This window comes from Poecilia formosa, unplaced genomic scaffold (assembly GCF_000485575.1).
Source record: "Poecilia formosa unplaced genomic scaffold, Poecilia_formosa-5.1.2 Scaffold18, whole genome shotgun sequence".
In the NCBI taxonomy this organism is placed as follows: Eukaryota; Metazoa; Chordata; class Actinopteri; order Cyprinodontiformes; family Poeciliidae; genus Poecilia; species Poecilia formosa.
The window spans coordinates 3102634-3124305 of NW_006799957.1; positions in this window are offsets into that span (position 1 = coordinate 3102634).

A 21672-nucleotide genomic window follows, 5' to 3' on the forward strand; every position below is an offset into this window, starting at 1 on the left:
TATCTGTCCCTCATTGCTACAATACAGATATCCTTAGCTCGTTTTTTTTCATATGAAAAAATTTCAAAAAATACTTTCTAAACATGACTGAAACAGCAGCTCTATTTCCCCTACTTTTTTCCCTTGCGTGTTTATTCTTGTTCTAACAATTTTATGGCTTACGCCTTGCAGAGCACACGATTGAGGGATCAGCTAATGTCTGTATCATACTGTGCAACTATGTTGTGTACATTTATTGCAGAAGCATCCATGCTGTAAATCTTATACAGGTACTCATAGTAAATGTGGCTGTTTAATCAGAAGCCAGTAGTTGTGGGAAGAATAGGGTGTTGGGAAGGTAGTGTAGAAAAGGCATAAAGCTAAATGATGGAAATCCCTGCTGTCAACCATTATCCCTGCACTGTGCATCTGTCTCAGTTTCCCGCTTTAGCAAAGCGTTCTAAATAAGGAACATCAGGGACATCCTTGGCAAAACCCTGAACTGGCTCACAAGGTCAGCTATCTCACCTCCACCCAGGGTTATCATCATGGAGGCCTGGCGCAATCAGCTGTGAGCATCTGCACCTAGAAAGCCTATACTCCTGGGGCACCCACCATCATGTTTCAAACAATTACAAGAGCAGGGCCACACCGATGAGCAAGCAAATGTATTACAAAGAAACCCAAACACAAGTCCATGTTTCATTGGCTGCCACAGCGAAAACAAAGATGGTACTGATACAAGCATGTAAGCCTTTAAAAATACAACACAAACCTGAAAAAGGTGGGATTTTTATACATCTGAACATCTCATCATTTCCTGTAGATTACAGGCTTACAATCCATATTTTTACTTCCAACTCGTCGTAAACATGATTGTTAATGTGCTTTGTGTAAACATATATGGAATCAGCTACTATAAAACCTAAAGCAAATCTACAAAAAAAGTTTTGTTGTTGCCACAGTCTTCCTAGCCTGAGCTAATTTTGAATTACTTGTCCAAATCATTCCCTTTTAATAAACTTTTATGAATTGACAGGCATTTAAGACTTTGAGTATCTACTGAGATACCAAAGTACAAAATTAAAGATTCATGCAAACCTGTTTGAATTACTTAACGTAACCTTAGTTTAGTCTCACTTGTTCTGGTCATGTAGGGTAAACATGATGTTTTGCCATTTCTAACACATGTATGTCTAAATGTGTTAGAAATGGCTGTTACTTTCACAGCTACAATCAGAAACCCATCACAATCTCCATGGTAAATAATGAATGATTTTCAAATTATGTTTTTATGCAAATTACCATCTAAAACACAACTCAAATGGTTAATAAATGGGTTAGTATGTATTTACATGTGAGCCAAAAAAAATCACATTTTCATCAAAGATGCTGAGATTTCTGCTCAACCACTGCACATCTGTAGTTGTACTTATTTACCCCAGTATTATAAACAAAAATATTGTTATGGTTTTATCAATACAGTTTAATTTAAATGTAAATATATATATATATATATATATTTTTATTTTTACAAATTTCTCCTAAATCATGTAGCTCAAAATCATGATGGAGATGATTATTTTCTCCAGCCACATTTGGACATCTATATCTTTATGTATGTGTATGTTTACCTTTTATTTGTCATTGCTTAGAAGGAGTCTTTTGAACCTTTAACATAATGAGGTTATCTAAGTTAATGACTTACCAGTAGTCCTAACAAAACACATTAAAACCGAAAGAAAATGTGATGTGTAAATTATTATCCGTTAGACTACATATTGTAAACATGTCAAGGATAAAATAGGGTATTCATTTAGATAGATGGGTACCATAATGGTAGTATAATCAATATGTCAAAACGTACAGCTTTTTTTCTGCAAGTAAACACTTAAGTTGTTTTCCGGCATTGGCATATATCAGAAAAATATCCATTCAAAGATTGCAGCTTGAATTTTTTGTCATCCTTGAGCCTTGATCCATAAATCATTCCAGAAATACAATGGTTGCTGAAAACTAAGCAGCTGTTAGAAACTGCTGATTATTCAATTTCAATGTAAAGTTTTCTAACCTATATTGATTTTCTCTTCTTTTGTCTGAAATATCTAACGTTTCAAAAAATAATCTCAAGAAGTCACTGTGCAGCATTTGTAAGGTACATTTTATTGAATTTATCTTTTGTAGTTGTATTTTTTTTTTTCTGGGGGGGATTCAAAAATTATCATTATTCATCAATATTCTTTAACATTCCTATTCACTGCAAGTCCACTCTTCCAATGACAGGTAGTCATTTGTCCCAAATATATATATTCTTTTGTTGCTTGCTGGGTACAAACACTTGTGAGGTTTAATAGATTATTTTGTGAGCTGTCAAGTCCAAGGCCTGTTATAATGTGACAACAGCTCATTGACTTTTAATGGGATGTAATTTAAGCTGAAACTCAGTGTTTAGAGCAGCAAAGTGGAAGAAGACAGCAGAGTGATGCCCCCAATTCTGTTAGCTTGATATGTTTCCTTGGGTTTTAAATATGGCGGTCAGAGGTAAAGAACGGAAACGCTCAATAGAGCTGTAAATCTCATGAGGACAAGAAGGGGGGCAACATAAAAAAGTAGGAACTTGACTTTGTAAAGGAGGAGAGAGGCATCAAAGTCATTCAATACCAAGGAGACAGTTGCATTAAATTTCAGCTTTCAGCACATGATGACAGAACTGGCAGATATGTACGTCAGTCAGCTATAGATGTAGTTCATAAATGTACATGTTGCAATATAGATTTGTGACTTGTGGATGAACTGAGGTTTTTTTTTTCTGCTTGAATGAGGAGGAAAATGATCAAATCAGTATTTGTGTTAAATAGAAAAGTGCATAGAGCTGCAGAGATGGTATTAAAAAAACAGGAGTGCATTGCCATTGCTTTTCCCGACATTCATAATGCCTAAAGGACACAGGAGCAACCAGTGTCCTCCTCCCGTCGTTTTATGACAAGCTTAGACACGCCACAATCTGGTGGCGCCCAGGTACCATCACTCCAGTCATTATCTTGCAAAACCCATTTCATTTGACCTCTGCAGTTGATGCGCGTTATTCATGACAGGAAGAGCCTCCACCCCGGTGAAGGAGACGGAAGAGCTAAAAAGAGCGCCAGTGAGTGAATGACAAACAGACTGTGGAAAACAGAGAGGTATAAAGAAATCAAAGACACAGTCAAAGACATAAAAAACACTCAATTAAAGAGACAAAATGATGAAGAGTTTAACAACTCAGAGGAGAAAGGTTACATGTAGTGAGAGGTACACCTTCATTAAAAACACTGGTCACCTTCAAAGTAAAATAAAATGACCGCAGCGTGTCCCCACCCCATGGCTAACACCCCTCTTGCTTCCTCATTAGACTGTAAGTGAAGCTCTAATGAGCAGGAAAAAGCCTCTGAGTAGTGGGCTTGATGAATAGACGCAAGAGGCCACTTTGCATCCCTATACTCAATGCAGAGGCACTGTCTCCATCTTTGTGATCCTCTAAAAAGAGCATTGTGGTAAGTCCTTCAGGACCAGTGGACCCCAAGAGACCCTAATTATATCATTCAAGCAATTAGTTATAAAGATGTTGTCATGGGCTGGCTATTTTGTTTGGGTGAAAGCCTCAATAGAGAATCATGAAGAAAAAGTATGGCGAGTTAGATATTTATATTCCAGAATGGCAAAACTATAAACTGGTTACATTTCCTACAATATCTGTATCTAAGAAACTTTTGTAGATTGGGTTAATATTCTGGGGACTCCTTGCTGGGCATAGTGAAACAATGTAATCCAGCAAAATCTAATAAAATATTGTAGTCTTGGAAGCTTATGTTATTTAGATTTGCCAACATTTTTCTTTAACCAAGCTGACAGAATAAAAACTGAGGGCATGACAAGCTCTGCACAATCTACAGCAGGTGTCAAGCTCTTGTATGAGAAACATATAGTTCAGTCCAAGTTTGCTTTTAAAATGTTGCAGAAGTACAGCTTTTCTCTTTGTTCCATGTTGCCCTTTCAGACATGTTTTGATGTCATTATCTTCTCTCCAAAACCTCTTTAAAGCTACCAGTCAATTGCAGCTAAAACACCAATTCAGTGCCAACTTTTCTGTTGACACTTTTCTGTCAGAGCTCTGACAACCTGATAAAAAGTTGAGTGCTTAGCTATTTCAAAAAAAAAAAAAAAAAAAAGTTGAGTGCTTAGCTATTTCAAAAAAATAAATACATAAATATTGAGTTCAATCTGTGATGAAAGATGAACTCAATAAAAATAGTAATGTCTTGTAAAGAAAAGAATTTATATTTGTCCAGCCTTTTTATTTAGCCTCAAACCTCGAGAACTCACCGCCATGAATGCATTCAAGTTTTGATCTTGCATTCTGGCAGCGACTGAACTGACGACACTCGCACAATGTCAGCAGCAGCTGATGGCAAGATAACCACAGCTATCAAAATAGCAACGTTGAACACTCTTTGTATATTTGTCACAGCTAAAGAAAAGTAAACAAGCAACTTACAGTACCATTTAAGTAATCTGCCACTTGCATATGTCAAATAACTGAAACTGTACTTCAAAAAAGATTTATAAATAAGAACTGACTTTTTCACAAGGATTTGAGTGCAGTTTGTTAAAGAACTGCACTCAACAGAAGACTTACTACTTATGTAAGGCCATACTTTATCAATTAGTTCCAATTTATTGTTTATTGTAAAGCAGGTAAATTACATACTGAGCTATAATGTTTTATGTTGCATATATCGGGATGAGAGCAAGAAAGTTTTCAAACACATTTTATGGCATAATTTGGCTAACTTAAAAATGTAAATATATATTTTTAAAATCTCAAAATGTTTCATAGTTGTATTTTCTAGTTTATTGAATGAGTAAATATTACAATAATGATAATGGATAGAGTTTTTTAGTAACCCTGAATTTTATTTCACCGTCTGTTGAAAGAAGGTTTTAAAGGAACACTGTTTAATAATAATTATACAACAATACTACTATATTGAATCATTTTAAATTAATTGTTTGAATGTGATTGTTTGGAAGACCTTGGAAACTCAGCTGATTGTGAACTGTGACTGCACCCACAGTAAATATTGTAAATTCACCAAGGCCTACAGAAACCAGGGGAACAGAGGTTGCTTGAACTCTGTGATGGATTAAGCTGTCTGGTGCTGCTCATGACTCATATAGAGTAATCATCATTTAGAACAACAGTCCATAGCATATAACAATTGGAAGCTGAAAAATTACCAATACAGCAAATAGCTGTAGTCAAACAAAGATTTATCAAACATCTCAGTATTACCATCTCATATTACAGATGTACTGATAGAGACCAGGTTGACATTATATCCATAACAGTCAAAGCAGTAATGTGTATTTTATGCTACTTGTCTCTTGTTCAAAGTGTTTGGCTGAGTTCATAGAAAGACCATTTGAAACGGGTGAAAACTACCACAGTTTCCTTTTCCCTACATTCCAAATGCCCTGGCGTGCACAAAGTTTACATTAAATGAACAAATTAACGTAATGAAGGGATAACAGATCATTGCAGCTCACCAACAGCTACTATCCAAAATAGCATATGCAGATCCCATGTTTGCAGATCAGTCAGTTGGAAACAATTATCCAGCCAGTCAGGATTCATTGAAAAACCAATGGCTTTTTCAACACATATCCAGAGGTCTATTACGATAACCTGTTTCTGATGGCACAGAACATAAAGTGAGCAATCTGTAATTCCGGAATACTGCTGGCAAAACCTTATGTGCCCTCAGTGCATGCAAAGCTTTTCCTATATTTTCAATTCAAGCTGCATTTCAAGGTGCGAATATAAATGTAATGAGAAACAGCAGGACAGCTATGATAAAACTACATACTTTAAATGCTGTCAATTTGCCACTAAAATTGATTAATTGAGTCATTTGACATGCCTGCTCACTTGCCAAAAAACTGCTTTTTCGTTGCGTCTCCAAGGAAATCACTCTTAAGTAAAGTTAATAGGCTGGAACACTGGAAGTTAGTGATGGGAGACCACACGTAAACGTAAGCGAATCAATCAGACTGTATCCTTTGTCAGGATTGGCTCAGTTCAAAATACATAGACACCGATGCATTCCATTGTGACAGACGGACCTCAGAGTAGATGTGATAATTCCTATGGGTCAGCACAGTGGTCATATGCCTTGTAACCACACTCAGCGACAATCTAGATTGGGTGGCAGTCACAGTGAAGACAGGATGCCAACACAAGCACAAATTTTGCCCTTGTGTGCACTTCATACCTATGTCAGCCGTGACAGCCACTCCACGTATTTCCTCTAATGAGAAGCCTCAACACCAACGTGTCACACATGCTAGAAAAAGTGAGAACAGTGAAATGCATGGCCTTTTCTGACTTATTTCTTTGAAAACTTCACATTTTTTCAGTTTTGAAAGTGAGTTTTTGAAGGTTACATGTCAAAAAAAAAAGTCAGATGTTTTTGAGGATTGCTAGACAATATTTTTGTGTGATACACACAGATAAGACAAAGACAACAATAGATAAACAATCAATTAAGACTAGGTAGATATTTTCAACAAACGACTGAAAATGTTATTTAATAACAATAGTTATTAAATAAAGGTTATAAGCAAAAGGTATAACCTTTTGTCTTATTTTGCTTCTTAGTAATGTGAATTCCTACAGTGAAATCATGTTTCCTGACAGATTAGCCCCCTCCCAACAGGTAGCCATTTTGGTTCTACTCATTCTAATTTTAGCATCTGCTAACACATTTCTCAAAAAATAGCATAACATTGGTACCAACACATTAAACAGCAAATTTGTTACAAGAAAATAAACATTCTTACTTAGAGCAAACTACTTTAAATAAGGAGGGATGCCTTTAAAGATTTACTTTTTGTTTTTCAATTTTACTGTCTGCTTTTTACAGTATAAACAGTACAAGCATTAAAAATGCATAGGTCTTCGGTAGGCAACAGGAAAATACTATGAATATATGAATCCTCACTTGGGGTGTATTTCCATAGGGCAAATGCCTTGAGAATGAAGGAAATCTTTTTCAAAGGTGTTTCTAAGAAAGCCCCTTTTCTTCAATCTGTCCATTTTAAGAGGGAAAGCAGGGGAGTGGTATTGTGGTATTTTCCAGGCGCATAGTGCCATTTTATACCACAATCAAGTAACTATGTTACCTTCAGTTGCAATGAAAATGATGTATATATCTAAAACAACTTACCTTTAAATTTAGCTTCACATCATAGCTTTTTCTGACACCTTGAATTTGGCCTCTGTCTCTTTATGAACCTTTCTGACAATCACCCTTCAGCATGTCATCACAGCAATGCTTCTCCTACCACTGTTACATATGATATCATGTTGAGAAACTTCATGAAACCTTTGGAGACGCCACTTTTAAAAATTCTCAAGGCCCAAGATCCTCCAATGTTTCCTAACCCTGGACCTTAAGGCACACCGTCCAGCATGTTTTAGATGTTTCCATACCTTAACACACCTCAATCAGCTGATTACAGTCCAACAAACACCTGAGCTGCTAATCAGCCATCAATTGAAATCAGCTGGACTGAAGCAGGGAAATGCCTAAGATGTGCAGGACAGTCTACCTTGAGGTCCAGGGCTGGGAAGCATTGGCTAAAAGAAAATCAAAGTACAGAAAAGGTGCAATTTCGTTCTTAGAGAAACATTTGTCTTCTTGCATTACACGAGGAACAGGAACACTTAAGCCTCAGACTTAGACAGAGTGTTTCCACTCTCATTTTATGAGCGAGCTGGAATATGTCAAGTCCTGCACCAATTTAATCTGAACACCATGAAGACGACCAACGTTCTTGTCAACTCTGATTTTAAGATCATAAGGGTGTAGGGAGTGAAAAATACTGTAGGTTATAATATAACTGTAACCTCAGTGTAATCAAGAGCACAAATTATGTTGTCATCTGCAAATGAGATTGCTCTCAAACTGGTTACCATCAAATTTTACACATTTGTTGGTGTTCAAAAGTTATAATGCATAATGCAGGCGTTCACCTGCATTATGGGATTGAAAACATCATTGAGGAAGATTAGAGATATTTCATCTTATTGGCACCTACCTTTATAAAGAATTCTTCAGAAGAGTTATGCCAAATATGAACCGGACTGGTTAAACCTTCAAAGGCTGAATTGAAAAGCTCATTTATCTTTTGTGGCACATTATCTGTTTCTCCACATGGTGGTCTGGTCAACACAATCAAATGCATGCATGGAGTCCTTAAATGCAAGGACCTGTTCTCTCATCAACTGACAAAGGAATTTAATTTCAGCTACCCTGTTAAGTTCAAAAACCATATTCTTCCTCCATGCTGGGTTTCTCTTTGTGTTTTTAGAGCCCTGATTGAATAATCTTTCAAAACATGATTTTGATGAAGGGAAGCAGGCTAAAGCTGTTGAATTTCTTAGGCTCCCCATTTTCATCTTTCTTGTAGATGACAATAATGATGGCCTTTTTCCACCTCATGTTGATTATTTAAAATTAATTTTTACATTAATCTGTGTTGCTTGTACTCAAGACAAACCATGTTTCTAAATAGCTCTGTCACAGTATTGTGTTGTATAGTGTAAATAATATAAGGGCGTATCTCAGAAATTTAGAATATGACTTGACTTGTAATGAGGCTTTTTTTTTTTTGTCAGATTTAAAGTATAGTTAGAAATAACATTAACCAGGACAGCTTACATCCAATGTAAAGGGCTCTGTGTTAAATGTGTATTTTCATACTGTAAGCTTAATTTTTTCACCAGTGCTTACACTTTTGCTACAAGTACTTAACAAGAATGGCTTCTGATTGGATTAGTTAAATTACACTCCGCACTTAGGTTGTAGACTTGTTGCTCATAAAATGAAGACACCTTTCAACATGGCTGGCCACTGGTCCTCATTATCCTACGTACAACATCGACTACCATCTCAGCCTGCATTTTCTAACTCTACTTTTAAAGTCAGCTTGAGTTCATGGCTGCCTGTGGTAATTTTTTTTTAAAAGTCACATTTGTTGGAGTTAAAGGCGAGTTTCAAACACGCAACTATTTTTAATAGGGTGAAAATTTTAATCTTGCTTCAAGACAAACTCTTTCTAGCTCTCTTTGGCACAAGATTCCGACACATTTGTTTAAAAAATGTCTATCAGGAAAACAAAATTTCATCCAAATGTGCAGCACATGCCCAAGTTCAGGCACACACCTTAACTCTACAGCTTCCATTATAAATTATGTTTATGCCTTTAGCAATGGGTTTATAACACTTCGGTAAATAGAGATCGTTCGTAGAGTATATTGCAGACGCTTAACTGTGTGTGTTTGTCTACTGAGGCAAAGGTCGGGACCGCAAGCAATGTCTATTTCTACGCCAGATTTAGGCATATATTTATTTAAAAGTGAAAAGTTCATCATGGGAAAGAACTTTTCCCATTCTTCTGGTTACTGGCTTCAGCAGTTAAGGTTGCAGGTTTGTCTCAGACAGTTTTATTCAATTGGCAACAGCTAGCAAGACACTTCATATCAAATATGTGCACTCCTTATTATTCTAATGATCACTGTCAATTTTGATGGATTAGTGTATGCATTATCGACCTGAAAATATGAGAGAGAGACAGTCTCAGCATGCTTCACTGAAGGAGCAGTTTGGTTTTATGGGCAAACCCATTAGGCACGTTAATCAGGATAAAAATGTCTATCTCATCTATTTTCAGTGGCTGACCGCAATAATGACTCATTAAACAACGTGTTTCAGAAAAATTCATCTCCATCTTGGCCCAAAGACATTCTGAGATCATTCTTATTATCTTTTGTCCTCCAACATAGAGCAGAATCAGATGCAATTTTGAAGACATCTGCCAAGAAAGATGGAGAAAGATTAAACAAATGAAAAACATGTTTTAAAAGGTTAATCTGGAGGTAAGGCTTTGTACTCTATCTCCATACTAATTGTATTCATACTGTATCAAGTCATGTGCTGTCTCTATTTTAAACTTTATTATATTTAATTATATTTTTAGACATCTGGTTCAACGGATGATGTGTTTACATGAAAAGAATGCCCCAGGCACATGGGTTGGTTTCACATACAGTTTTTGTAAACATTTTTCCTTAACCCTTACTTTACTGCCTCATGACCTAGATATAACGAGTGATTTTTTTTTCTTCACATTTTCACTGGGTCTCCTGTAATTTTCTGAAACTGTTGTTGCACCATGGCATCGGTTTTCAACATGAAATTAAGTTACGTGAAAGTCAAATAAATAATGTATGAGACTGTGAAAGATTCTAGCAGCAAGGTAGCCATGAGAAATAATACTACGAAAGCACAAGTTTTATGCAAAAATGTAAAATAACACGTTTGCATTTTTTTTCCAAAAAGAAATTATTTCTATTACTGTGAAAATAATTCAACATCTAGTTATTGCAGTCATATTTAAGGTATCTGAATTATAAAATAAATATGTAAACCACAAATTGTGTTGTGGTTTTAAAGTAAACATGGTTACCTATTGTGCAAAATGTTAAAATTATTTTTTATAGAAATTTTAAAACGGCTATGGTGATGTGGGGCTATTCGCTTAGTCTCCATTCTAAGACTGTGTTTTTAGAGTTATAATTTGTATATTACCCTAATTAAAGAGTATATTTACATTGGACATTTTGTAATAACAGCTGGGGAAAGTTCATTAGTGTGTTATTCCTTGATCCATCCAGATGAAGAAAAGTGGTCAGTATGCCAGAGTGGATGGTGTGGAATGAGGTTTTTTGCAGTTTTGAAACCAATATTTGAACTTGACTATAACAAGCCATACACTCTTAAAAGTTCATTTCTTTCTTCCATGCAAAAGTTGACAATTTTTGAATAAAAATATAAATTGTTTACATGCATTGCATGTTTCATCTAATGCTGACATTTTTTCTTGGTTAAGAAAAAATGTCACAAAGCAGAATTATTTACATGTTTTGATGGTTAACAATATTTAAATTATGTTCAATCTTAAACTGCATAATTTTATTTCATTCAAGCGGAAAATCGGCAATCAATATGTCAAGCAACAGCAATGTCAATGAAAAAGTAGTCAAGTAATTTTAACCTGGACAAAGCAAAAAACAGAAAAGATACAAAATATTCATATCCAAGGTACTTTTAATCTGACAAATGAGCCTCATCAAAAAACACTTTCTAGTTTGATAAATATGACCATGTTTTCAGCTTATTTTGTTTTGCTTTTGGTCTGGTTTAAATTTTTAATTGCTTTCATTCTGTATTTTGTGTTATTGTGTAATTCCTTTGATGTCTAATATACAAATATGTATTTGTAGGTCAAATTTACTGAAGCAGTATTCCTTTAGATGTAGGTTACCACACAGTTCTTGGGCGGTGATCAGTACCTGTCACAGCCAAGTAGCAGGACAATTTGCCAAAACAATCAACAGGACTCCTGGGAAAGTGATATCTCTCCATAGGCATGTATCGAGAGTTTCCGTAGAAACCAGTTTCCAAACCTCATGAAGGGTGGTGCCAATTCACTACTATTAGCAATTGCATCCAAGTCAGTTCAAAATGCTTTATATCATGAAAACATCACACAGCCACTAATTATAAAACAAGCAATAAATTTTACATTTTGTCAACTGCCATCACTAAAATCATCAGGCAAATACACATTAAATATGTTGATCAATGTTCCATTTAATATTTACTAAATTGAGGCTATATATCAACCCTTGATTTAAAACCTTGAAATCAAGGCTTTGCAGTTTTCTGGAAGATTAGAGGAGCATAGAAACTGAATGCTGAAGGATGCTAGCTATTATTATGATGTGTTAACCAATAACTGGTCAGAAAAAATCTGATCATGTCCTGATTTTAATTTTGCCTTTATTTACAGCGAAATTCAAAAGGAAGCAGGAAAAAAATACACTTGTTTGTACATGTTGTGATTGTAATTGGACTGCAAATAATCTATCCTGTTGTTCACAAACATTACCAGGAAAGTGCATTTGTATGTTATATCATACCAGTCAGCTCCTGTCCATGCCTGGCTAATGGATGTATTGGCCAGACTTTGAACAAGTAATGTGACGTGCAAAGAGACAGTCAACTGGTTTGTTGGAACTTTCATATTCATCATACTGTTGTTTAGGACAGCAATGACAGCTAATGATTCTGTAAAATGTATTGCATTATGATGGTCCCCATCTTCATAGCTGTGAGCAAAAAGAAGAAAAGAACATCCAGCAGTATGAGTGAACCACCAGGAAAATGAATAAAGGGAGGAAATCAAACAGATTCTGTGGTTCGTGCTCATTCACTGCATATCAAAGAGGGGTTGTCAAAATGTTCTCATGCTTGGATAATGATAGACTTAGTTAATGCAAACTTGACATATAATTTGAAATCATGAGCTAAAAAAATGATCAAAGCTGCTGTGTTTCAGAGTTGATTACAGGTCAAAATCTCCTTAGTAAAGAAAAGTTGTAATTAAGTAACAAGCAAAACTGTTCTTAGTAATGCACATGCTGCAGAGCAGAGGTGAGAGGCAGCACATCTTTCACTTTCAAGTTTTGAGATGGTTTCCTGGTCACAGGAGATCTCTGCTGAAATGTACTGCAAAAGATAGTGCTGTTACTTCACCAAATTGCTTTTATAAATGTATAGACCAAACAAATAAGGTCTGACCTTTGATAGCTGTTTAAGACATTCTCTACAACGCCTGCCCCCTTAAAACAGTCCTGTCAGGTGCGTGAGGTATTATGCAAAATGTCTTAATAGGGTTAAAGTGACACCTGCATTCAGGAATATCAAAGCATTTTCTAGCATGTGCTTGCTTTTTTGAGAGCATGAAAGCACTGTGGTGGACTATAAGTACCTTTATTATGTGCTCATTATGCTATAGTGTGCTCTTCTCACCTTTAATGAATACCATCTTGGCAACAGAGATGGGGAGGACCCAGCAATTGATTTTCATTCAGTAGGTGGAGCATACATCAGTTCTGATGGAAATGTCAGCACAATAGCCGGCGATCAGTAGATAATTTTTCAAAGGCACTGATGTCAAATGTTGCATCCATTTGTTTCCATTTTATGCATGGTACTGCCTAATGTAAACATCTGATGTTTAATTTAGCAATCTACTTCCTTTACTTCATGTTTCATTTGCATAGTACAATACTAAACCACCATACAGCAATTTAATTCAAACTTTGTTGTTTCAAAAGCAAGGAAAGGTCAAAAGGTTAAGACTAGAATGATGGTATTAACCATCATTCTAGTTAAGACCATGAAACAAAACACAAATGGAAATTATCTGCCCTTTGACCATAGAAGATAAATTAGTTTGATGGCCCTGATAAAAGAGTTTCCCATGATCCTTTTATGTACAAATGTGTTAAATAATTAGATATGGGAAGATGTATTGATGTGTTTAACCTCATGAGAGTTCAATAACTAGGCTTTGATATTTGTACAGTTAAGGGACAGTAAAGATGTTATGCAAAGATGCCTTGGAAAAGTCCTGTAAATCTCTATTGATTATCCATTTCTCACTGTTGGCTGCAGAGCACTTGGCAAGAGGTTGAGTTTGTCTGGGTGCTGTTCAAAGCAGAAATACATCTTGTGATGGAAGAGAGTTTCAGCTGGGGCAAATCTAAAATGGCAATTTGCCGTGAGGACAGACTACAAATCCAAACAGGAGTGTTTTGGCAAGACAGCACACAGTTCAGCCCACATAATTCCAAATAACACTCGGATCTTTTAACGCTTTCAACAATGTGAAAAATTAAAAATCAAAAGGTAGTTCTTTATTAGATAGCGCAATTATTGTTAAATTTGAAAGATTTAGGCTCAAAATGTGCTTGGTATTCACAACTGTTTGACAAGAGCTCTTGTTAACATTAAAATCCAATTAACATAGCCATATGGAAGTGCAGGCATCACTTTCAGTACACTTCGATCAATAATTTCGATAATATTCAGTTAATTCAAACTCTAAGTTCTGTTTTCTCTTTATATTGCCCCTCAGCGACTGAACTGCAAGGGCGTCTACTACTTGCTCAGGTCACTCTGAAGAAGACCACTCTTCTGAATATCAAATAGTCTGCCTCTTTGTCACATGCCCTTTTCTTTGTCAGTGACTTCATACATCACAGTGTTGTCTCGGCAGAGCTCTTAGAACATGCATCTTATGTGACCACAGTTTTACAGTCTCTAACTGTACTGTCAGGACAGTGCACTATTAAAAATACTATTCTCCTGCTTAAGCATGCAATTAAAACCAAACGCCTACATTATGGGTTTCTTCAGTCCATTGGATTACAAAATAAAAATCTGCTATTAAAATACTGGAATGCTTAATGAAATGTAAATTTAAGACTTTTACTTAAATGTACAAATAAATATAAAAATGTAATTTATGATTAATGCATTTTTATTGAGTAAAAAAGGACGCTTTTTTTTACTCCCTAACTCGGACACCAGCGACACCTTTAAACTGGGAGAAAATAGTGTTTTGCAGTGTGACACCTTGTAAACTGTTTTATAGTCCAGAAGTTAAGATATGAATTTCTGCAGCTTCAAAAAAACATTTCTGAAAAATGTAAATTGGAGTTAGCATTGCTACCTTGAAGCAGAAGGTTCTGGTTCAAATCTTGGGAGTCTTTCTGCATGGAGTTTGCATGTTATTTCTGTGCATGCCTGTATTATCTCCAAGTACTCCAACTTCTCTTCACAGTCCAAAACATGCATGTTAGACTATTTGGTCTTTTTAAATTGCCCTTTGGCGTGAATGTGTGCTTGCCTGGTTGCTTTTCCTACTTGTCTTTGTGGTGTCCTGTGATGGACTGACCTGTCTTGGGTGCACGCTCACTCTTAGTCAATGGCTGCTGGAGACAGATGGATACCATAACCCCTGAAACAATGGATGGATGGATGGATGTCAATTATGCCTGAATGAAAGATTTCAGAGCCTGTGACTGTTCATGTAATCTTTTGTACATTTGACAGTGATGTAACTTGTGTATTATGTTCTGCTAAAACAACCTCAGATCTCAGAGAAAAACACTTAATTATGATGTAATTATATACTCCCTACAAAAATATTTTAACAGTCTAATTGTGGCTAATTTCTGTATTTTTGACATAGATTTTAATTATTTGGATTTGACATCAAAACATGAATATTAGATCAACATTAGACTAAAATTTCAGACTTCATTCCCCGATGTTTGAGTCTAAAGCTGATGCACAGCTCATAATATACTATGAAACAAATTAAACTATCAGAACATGTGCCTGAGGTTGTTTTCCAGCAATGTCCTATTACAATAAATGCTGGTGGATGTTTACTACCAGCTGGATTTCACCTGTGCAGGCTACATTTACAGTTAGAATTGTATCCAATATAAAATCAGAGAGTTGTGTTTTTGGTTAAAAACAATCAATTATGAAGCTGAGAGAAAATGGACAATTAAATAGAAGTGCTGTACAAACACTGCCCCCAGCCAGGACAACCATGTGAAATGTTCTGAAAAGGAAAGCAAAAAAAACTGGAGTACTAAGTAAGAGATAGTAAGGCTGACTGAGTTTACAGACTAAAATCAATCAAACATGGATTTACCTGCTGAAAGTAAGACTGACAGGACTAAGCCATAAAAAACAAGCAACAACTGAAAGAGTGTAGGATAAAAGCCTGGAAAAGTATCTCAAAAAAATATTTCAAAAGTTAAGTGATGTTCCTGGTTCACAGGTATGGTCAACATTGCGTCATAAGAGTGCATGTTTAAAAAAAATGCATGCTTCATAGCCATTAGCAAAACACTGTCTAATTATAGCTTTTTATTATGACTTCTTCATTTTACCTCATTCTTCCAGTCGAGTATCATTCCTGTCATACACTGCCTTAATCTGTGGTGTTGCCACTTCATGCTCTATTATGCAGTTTTTCTTAAGCACTGAGCCCAGGTAAGTGGCATACATTAAGCACTGTAGTTTCAATAAATTTTTATGTCAAGGGTTTTTGTAGTGACCCTATTTCTCCATCCAAATAAGCCCATGTTCAATGTTATCTTGACACACAGTTGGTGATGGCACTGGTGAAGATGAGCCACATTAAACTCTGTGCCTTTTTTCACTCAGCTCTTCACTGTTTAATGGTGTTTTATTCTTCCAAAAGTCATCACAAAAGTTGTATTTTTGCAAGTCTCCATTATTTACTTAGCAAAAAAGTCCATTAAGTGTGTTACAGGATTTTTTTTTACACTTTTTTTGAGCAAAGTGGTTTCTTTTGAAAAAAGTTTACAAAACAGGTTTCAAAACGGCTTACTGAATTTGCTGTGACAAACCTAAGCAGCTATTGGTGCCTTGTGGTCTTCCTTCTTATTTCCAAGTGTTGCAGTATTGCATCATTCAAAGGATCCATTGTGGAGATGTGACAGGCCAAAAATGTGTTTGCGTCTGAAGGCATCCTGATGCTCCAGAGGGTTTATTTCAACTCCATTTCTTCCAATACTCTACCAAAAATGTGATTTCCCTTCACAAATACTGCTATTCTCAGAGTTGTGTATCAGATCCAAATGTCAATAGATACTTAGTGTTGCTTTAAGTTTTTTATATTCTAATGTTAAGCCTAAATGTTTGGAGAAACAAATCTGACTCGCAATTCTGCAAGATCTTTTGGAGATTTGGAAGTTCCAGAAGTGCAGTGAATCTTTATACATTTAACAAACATTTCCTTTTAGACAATGGTACTTCGGTACTTAATGGTACTTAACTTTCATTAAGTAAGGACACTATAATAATTAAATTCCACATGAGAATTGAAAATTCGGGGGCTGCACAGTGGCGCAGTTTGTAGAGCTGTTGCTTTGCAGCAAGAAGGTTCTGGGTTCGATTCCCGGCCCCGGTCTTTCTGCATGGGGTTTGCATGTTCTCCCTGTGCATGTGTGGGTTTTCTCCGGGTACTCCGGTTTCCTCCCACAGTCCAAAAACATGACTGTCAGGTTAATTGGCCTCTCCAAATTGCCCCTAGGTGTGTGTGTGTGCATGGTTGTGTGTCTCTGTGTTGCCCTGCGACAGACTGGCGACCTGTCCAGGGTCGCCCGGAACGTTAGCTGGAGATAGGCACCAGCAACCCCCCCAACCCCACCAAGGGACAAGGGTGTAAAGAAAATGGATGGATGGATGGATGGAAATTGAAAATTTGCAATTAAGTTGTAAAAGTTTTTTCCACGTGTGCTACAGGAACATAGAAAATAACCATAAGAAAAAAGGTAAAAGAAAAAAGGATGCATCAATATTCGCTCCACCCTCTCTGAAGGACGTGGAAGAGGCAGCAGTATGGCTGCTGTTAAACAGATCATTAAGAAAGCAGGAGAAGAATAAATTTATTTTATTAGAACTCGTGTCTTATGACATATTAATAGTAATTCTGATTTTAAAAAATTATTTAGTTTTTTGAAATAGGAATATTTCAATAAGCTCCCTCGACAGAAAAAAAAAATTAATATATTAAACTGACCTATGGAGGCTACATTTGCATAATAAAGCACATTTGTCAAGTCTCATTCAACCTTGATACATGTGAATATGGGAGGATGCACACTGCACTAATTACAAGTAAAGTAACATCACATGACAAGTTTAGTTTAGTGCTTTGGAAAAATTACACATTCATTCCTATTTGTACTCTTCTGTGTATTACAGAGTGGTCCTCTTCTCAGAAAGCATAACTCTCTGCTTTTTTCACATTCGTGTATTACAAATAGTAAGTGTTATAATTAATTTCCCGCAATTTATTCATTCACACATCAGCTGGAAATATTTCTTCATTCTATCTGAATGTGTCTGTCATGATCTGTGGTCGGTGGGATTTGGTGAGGATGAACGCTGACGACCCAGGTTGTGATGAAGATGATGAATTTAATAAAGAGAAGCTCAAAACACAGTCCAGTACAGGCGGCACGGCAGGAACATTAGCACACAGCTAAATACCGGTAGCAACTGCAAAACTGAAGACTGAACACGTGAGCTAAACCAACAGAAGACTTGACAGTTCGACTGTCAAGTCTTGTATTGACAAATTACTTACGACGCTGACAAAGACGAGGACCAGACAAGAGACAGAGACAACAGGTGGACTTAAATACACACGGGTAGTCAAGGGAACGAGACACACCTGGGAACAATCAAGGGCTGACAGGACAACACAGAGACTCACAAGGAACAGAAGCCAAAATAAACACAGTGAAAACCCAAATCCTCACAGTGTCACATAACTGAACAGAAAAGTTCAGATGTTTGTCAGAAATGTATTCTTTTTACTGAAACATAAAGGTGAACAAATAACTACAGAACACAATCTTTATTTACTTTGGTTCTTTTTTGTAATATGTCTAATTAATACAAACTTTTTTTTTTATTTTCATCATAAAGGCAATACAGCATTGACTTTCACCAAAATATTTTTTTAGCCAAGGTCTCAGTCTCATTACAGAAAATGAATCTCTCAAAGGTATCTTTGTTTCAAGACACTGACTATCAGGATGTCAGCTTTTAGCAATCGCTTCATAAATAAAACCACTTTTTTTTTATTTTGGCAATTATGTGATTGAGAATCTCAACATTTTAAATTTACAGGAATTATCTTTCTTTTCGGGTCAGAAGTTATTGCTTTTCTTTAGAATCCCTACACTACAGGACCTATGCAATGATAAAATCATTTGTTGATCTTAATTGGAATGCCTTATAAGCAAAGCTTCGTTGTAGAAAGCAACAAGTGGAGTTTGGAGTTAGAAGAAGAATATCCTGAGCATAATAGACATTTATTGAATGCTTCTCGACAGCCAATAAATATTGAATATTGGACGTGCTGACACTGGGGAAAAACGTACACCCATATTCAGACCATTAATGAGTGAATTAACAGGTCAGAGGGCCCGGTGGCGGTGCATGGCAGCCTCGCTCCTGTCACACTCCGGTCAGAATATGTGAGAAAACCAAAAACATTGTGAACTGAGGATCTGAGGGAATCTTGTCACATGTCTATAAATGCAATTTATAGACCTTTCACTTATGAGTTTCTCTATGACTGGTGAAGCTCAAGTCACATAAATTGCATGAGATTCTATAGAGGCTGAAATTTGGTTGGGTTTTTCAGGAGTTGGGCAGGCTTTACGTTATGTTTTGGCTGGAAACTGTCACTCAGATCTTTAGGGGAGCACTTTTTCACAAACACTTCCATTCTGGCTTTGTTTTATAGATATTGGCATGGTATTATTTGTGGTGAGTGCTTGTGATTTTTTGAGGTTGGGTGTTAATAGCTTTAAAGTGTGGCAAGGACCGGCTCACGTACAGCTTCAAACCTTTGCTTTTACAGAAGGGATAGTTCTTCTTATTATGACAATAGTGAAAAATAAGATTTATCTGATCTTAATAGAGCAACACATTACTTTTTATTATATTTCAATTTATAGACTTCTTTCATTTATAACCAGATTATCATGTGGATAATATGTAAATAAGGGATTTTGTCTACAGATTATGCTTTATGTTAAGTTTACACACTATTTTCTGCCTTTTGCTTCAATAGTAGGCCTTATTTCATTGCCTTTCGCTCTGTTTGAGTGTCCTTATTAACTGGTATTATTTTAACCCTCCATCCAATGACTGCTGTATGCAAAACAATGCATTTGTTGCTTGAGGCAGATCTTTTTTTGGCACAGTATATTTTAATCTTTTTGTCAGCTGGTGCCTTCACTGATGGGTGGAGCTTAAGCAACAGGATTAATATTAACCGCTGTGCCACCACCACCGCTGTGCAGCCTCAGATGGCATTATTAAGGAATATGCATTATGAGGACCCAATACCCCCTATTGATGTGATTTATGTTGCATTTTATTTTAGGATTATTACTCTGAACACAAGTAGTTTCGCATAAAGTCCCATCAGAATGAAAAGGAAGAGTAGAAAAGGAATGCAAAACATAATAGCCAGAAGTCAGAGAGGAATGACAGATGTTGAGAAGAATACATTTTAATTCTAAAGGAAAGAATTAATATTTTCATTGCCCAGAATCTATAATAAAAGAGAACAATTTTGTATAAGAACTGCCAGCGGTTGTTTCTGTCCTAGCTGTGATGATGTTGGAAGAGGAATCAAAAGCATTTTAACATTAAACCCTTCGAGCTCGTCTAGAACTTTGAGTTCTTCTATGAATATGAAAACTGTAATAAATTAAATACAGGACTTATTACAATTACAGTTCTTATCAAATATCAAATATTTCTCATCTGATTACAAAGAAATTTTTACAAAATTGGAAATTGAGGATCATGTGCTCAGCAATACACACATCTTTCCCTGCAACTGCAAAATAAACTGACATTGTACAATTGCAGAGCTTCCTGACAATGGCATTTTCAATCTCAGAGTGTTACTATGGTATGATGAAACTTTCACTGTCTTGTACAGTGTGGCCCTGTGTTCAGTAAGCTGTAACGACTAATCTTAACATTTCTTACATACAACTCTCACAGGAAGAAATCACAACATATACAAACTGAGCATACGAGAAGGCATCTGCTGAAATAATGCTAATGGGATTTCATTTAATGTTTCCTATTTTGAAAAGGAGGTGCCTAAATAAATTGTATGCTGTGAAATTATAATGCTAGTCAGAAAATGCATAAGGAAGCAATGTAGTTTCCTTTCCTATCACTGGCCCATTCTGCTACACAGGTTTGATTAAGCACAATTCAGTGTGAATATTGCAGCACAAACTTAGCTGAGTGCTGCCTTGACTTTTGCATGTCAGAAAATAATTATTTTCCACAATCTCTTTCCCTGGATATTTTTAACTTTCATTACATGCCAGATACACAGATTCCCAGTATAATGGCAGACATAATAAGAGAGGAGATAAATTAGTTTCTAAGTCTTCTGAGCTTTTCTAAATATTGCCTGAAGTTAATCATCCCAAGTCATCACTGCTAAAAGGATTTCATCAAAACAACCTTTATCCGGAGGAAAGAGAGCAATAGGATTTAATACATTTTTCTAAAAGATGTCAAAAGAGAAATATGTTCTCACTTTTTACTACCAAGGCAAATAACCACCAAGGTATAAAATGTCAGTACAAGTGGAAATCATTTCCACTGTAATCAATAAATCAATAGTTAAAACACTAAGAACTAAGCAGTATACAAAAAATAAAATAAGTCAGATTATTAATCTGTTGTTAAATATTGTATATAAACAAAATAGCAAATTTAACATATATGCCATTTGTAGGAAAAAGTATGCTCTGACTAGGTTACAGTCAGCATTATGTTGCATCACTGTAACTGCCCTGGCATCAAGAGCAGCAGTTTGGCTAATGGTATGCCATTTTAGCAGTAAAGCTTGACACTGATGAAACACTTTTCTCTTATACTGCAGTTTCCTTCAGCGAGAGGACTCTGTTCACAGCAAATGTGAGCCTTTTCAACTTGTTCTGCAGACAATGAAGGTCACATTGAATCTGCAAGAAAGTGTGACGACTTTCTTGCTCGCTTCAGCCATTTCTGGAAACCGGGGAAACATAAATACAACCATATGCATAACGGGAACTTGAAGTCAAAAAGCCACGTCACA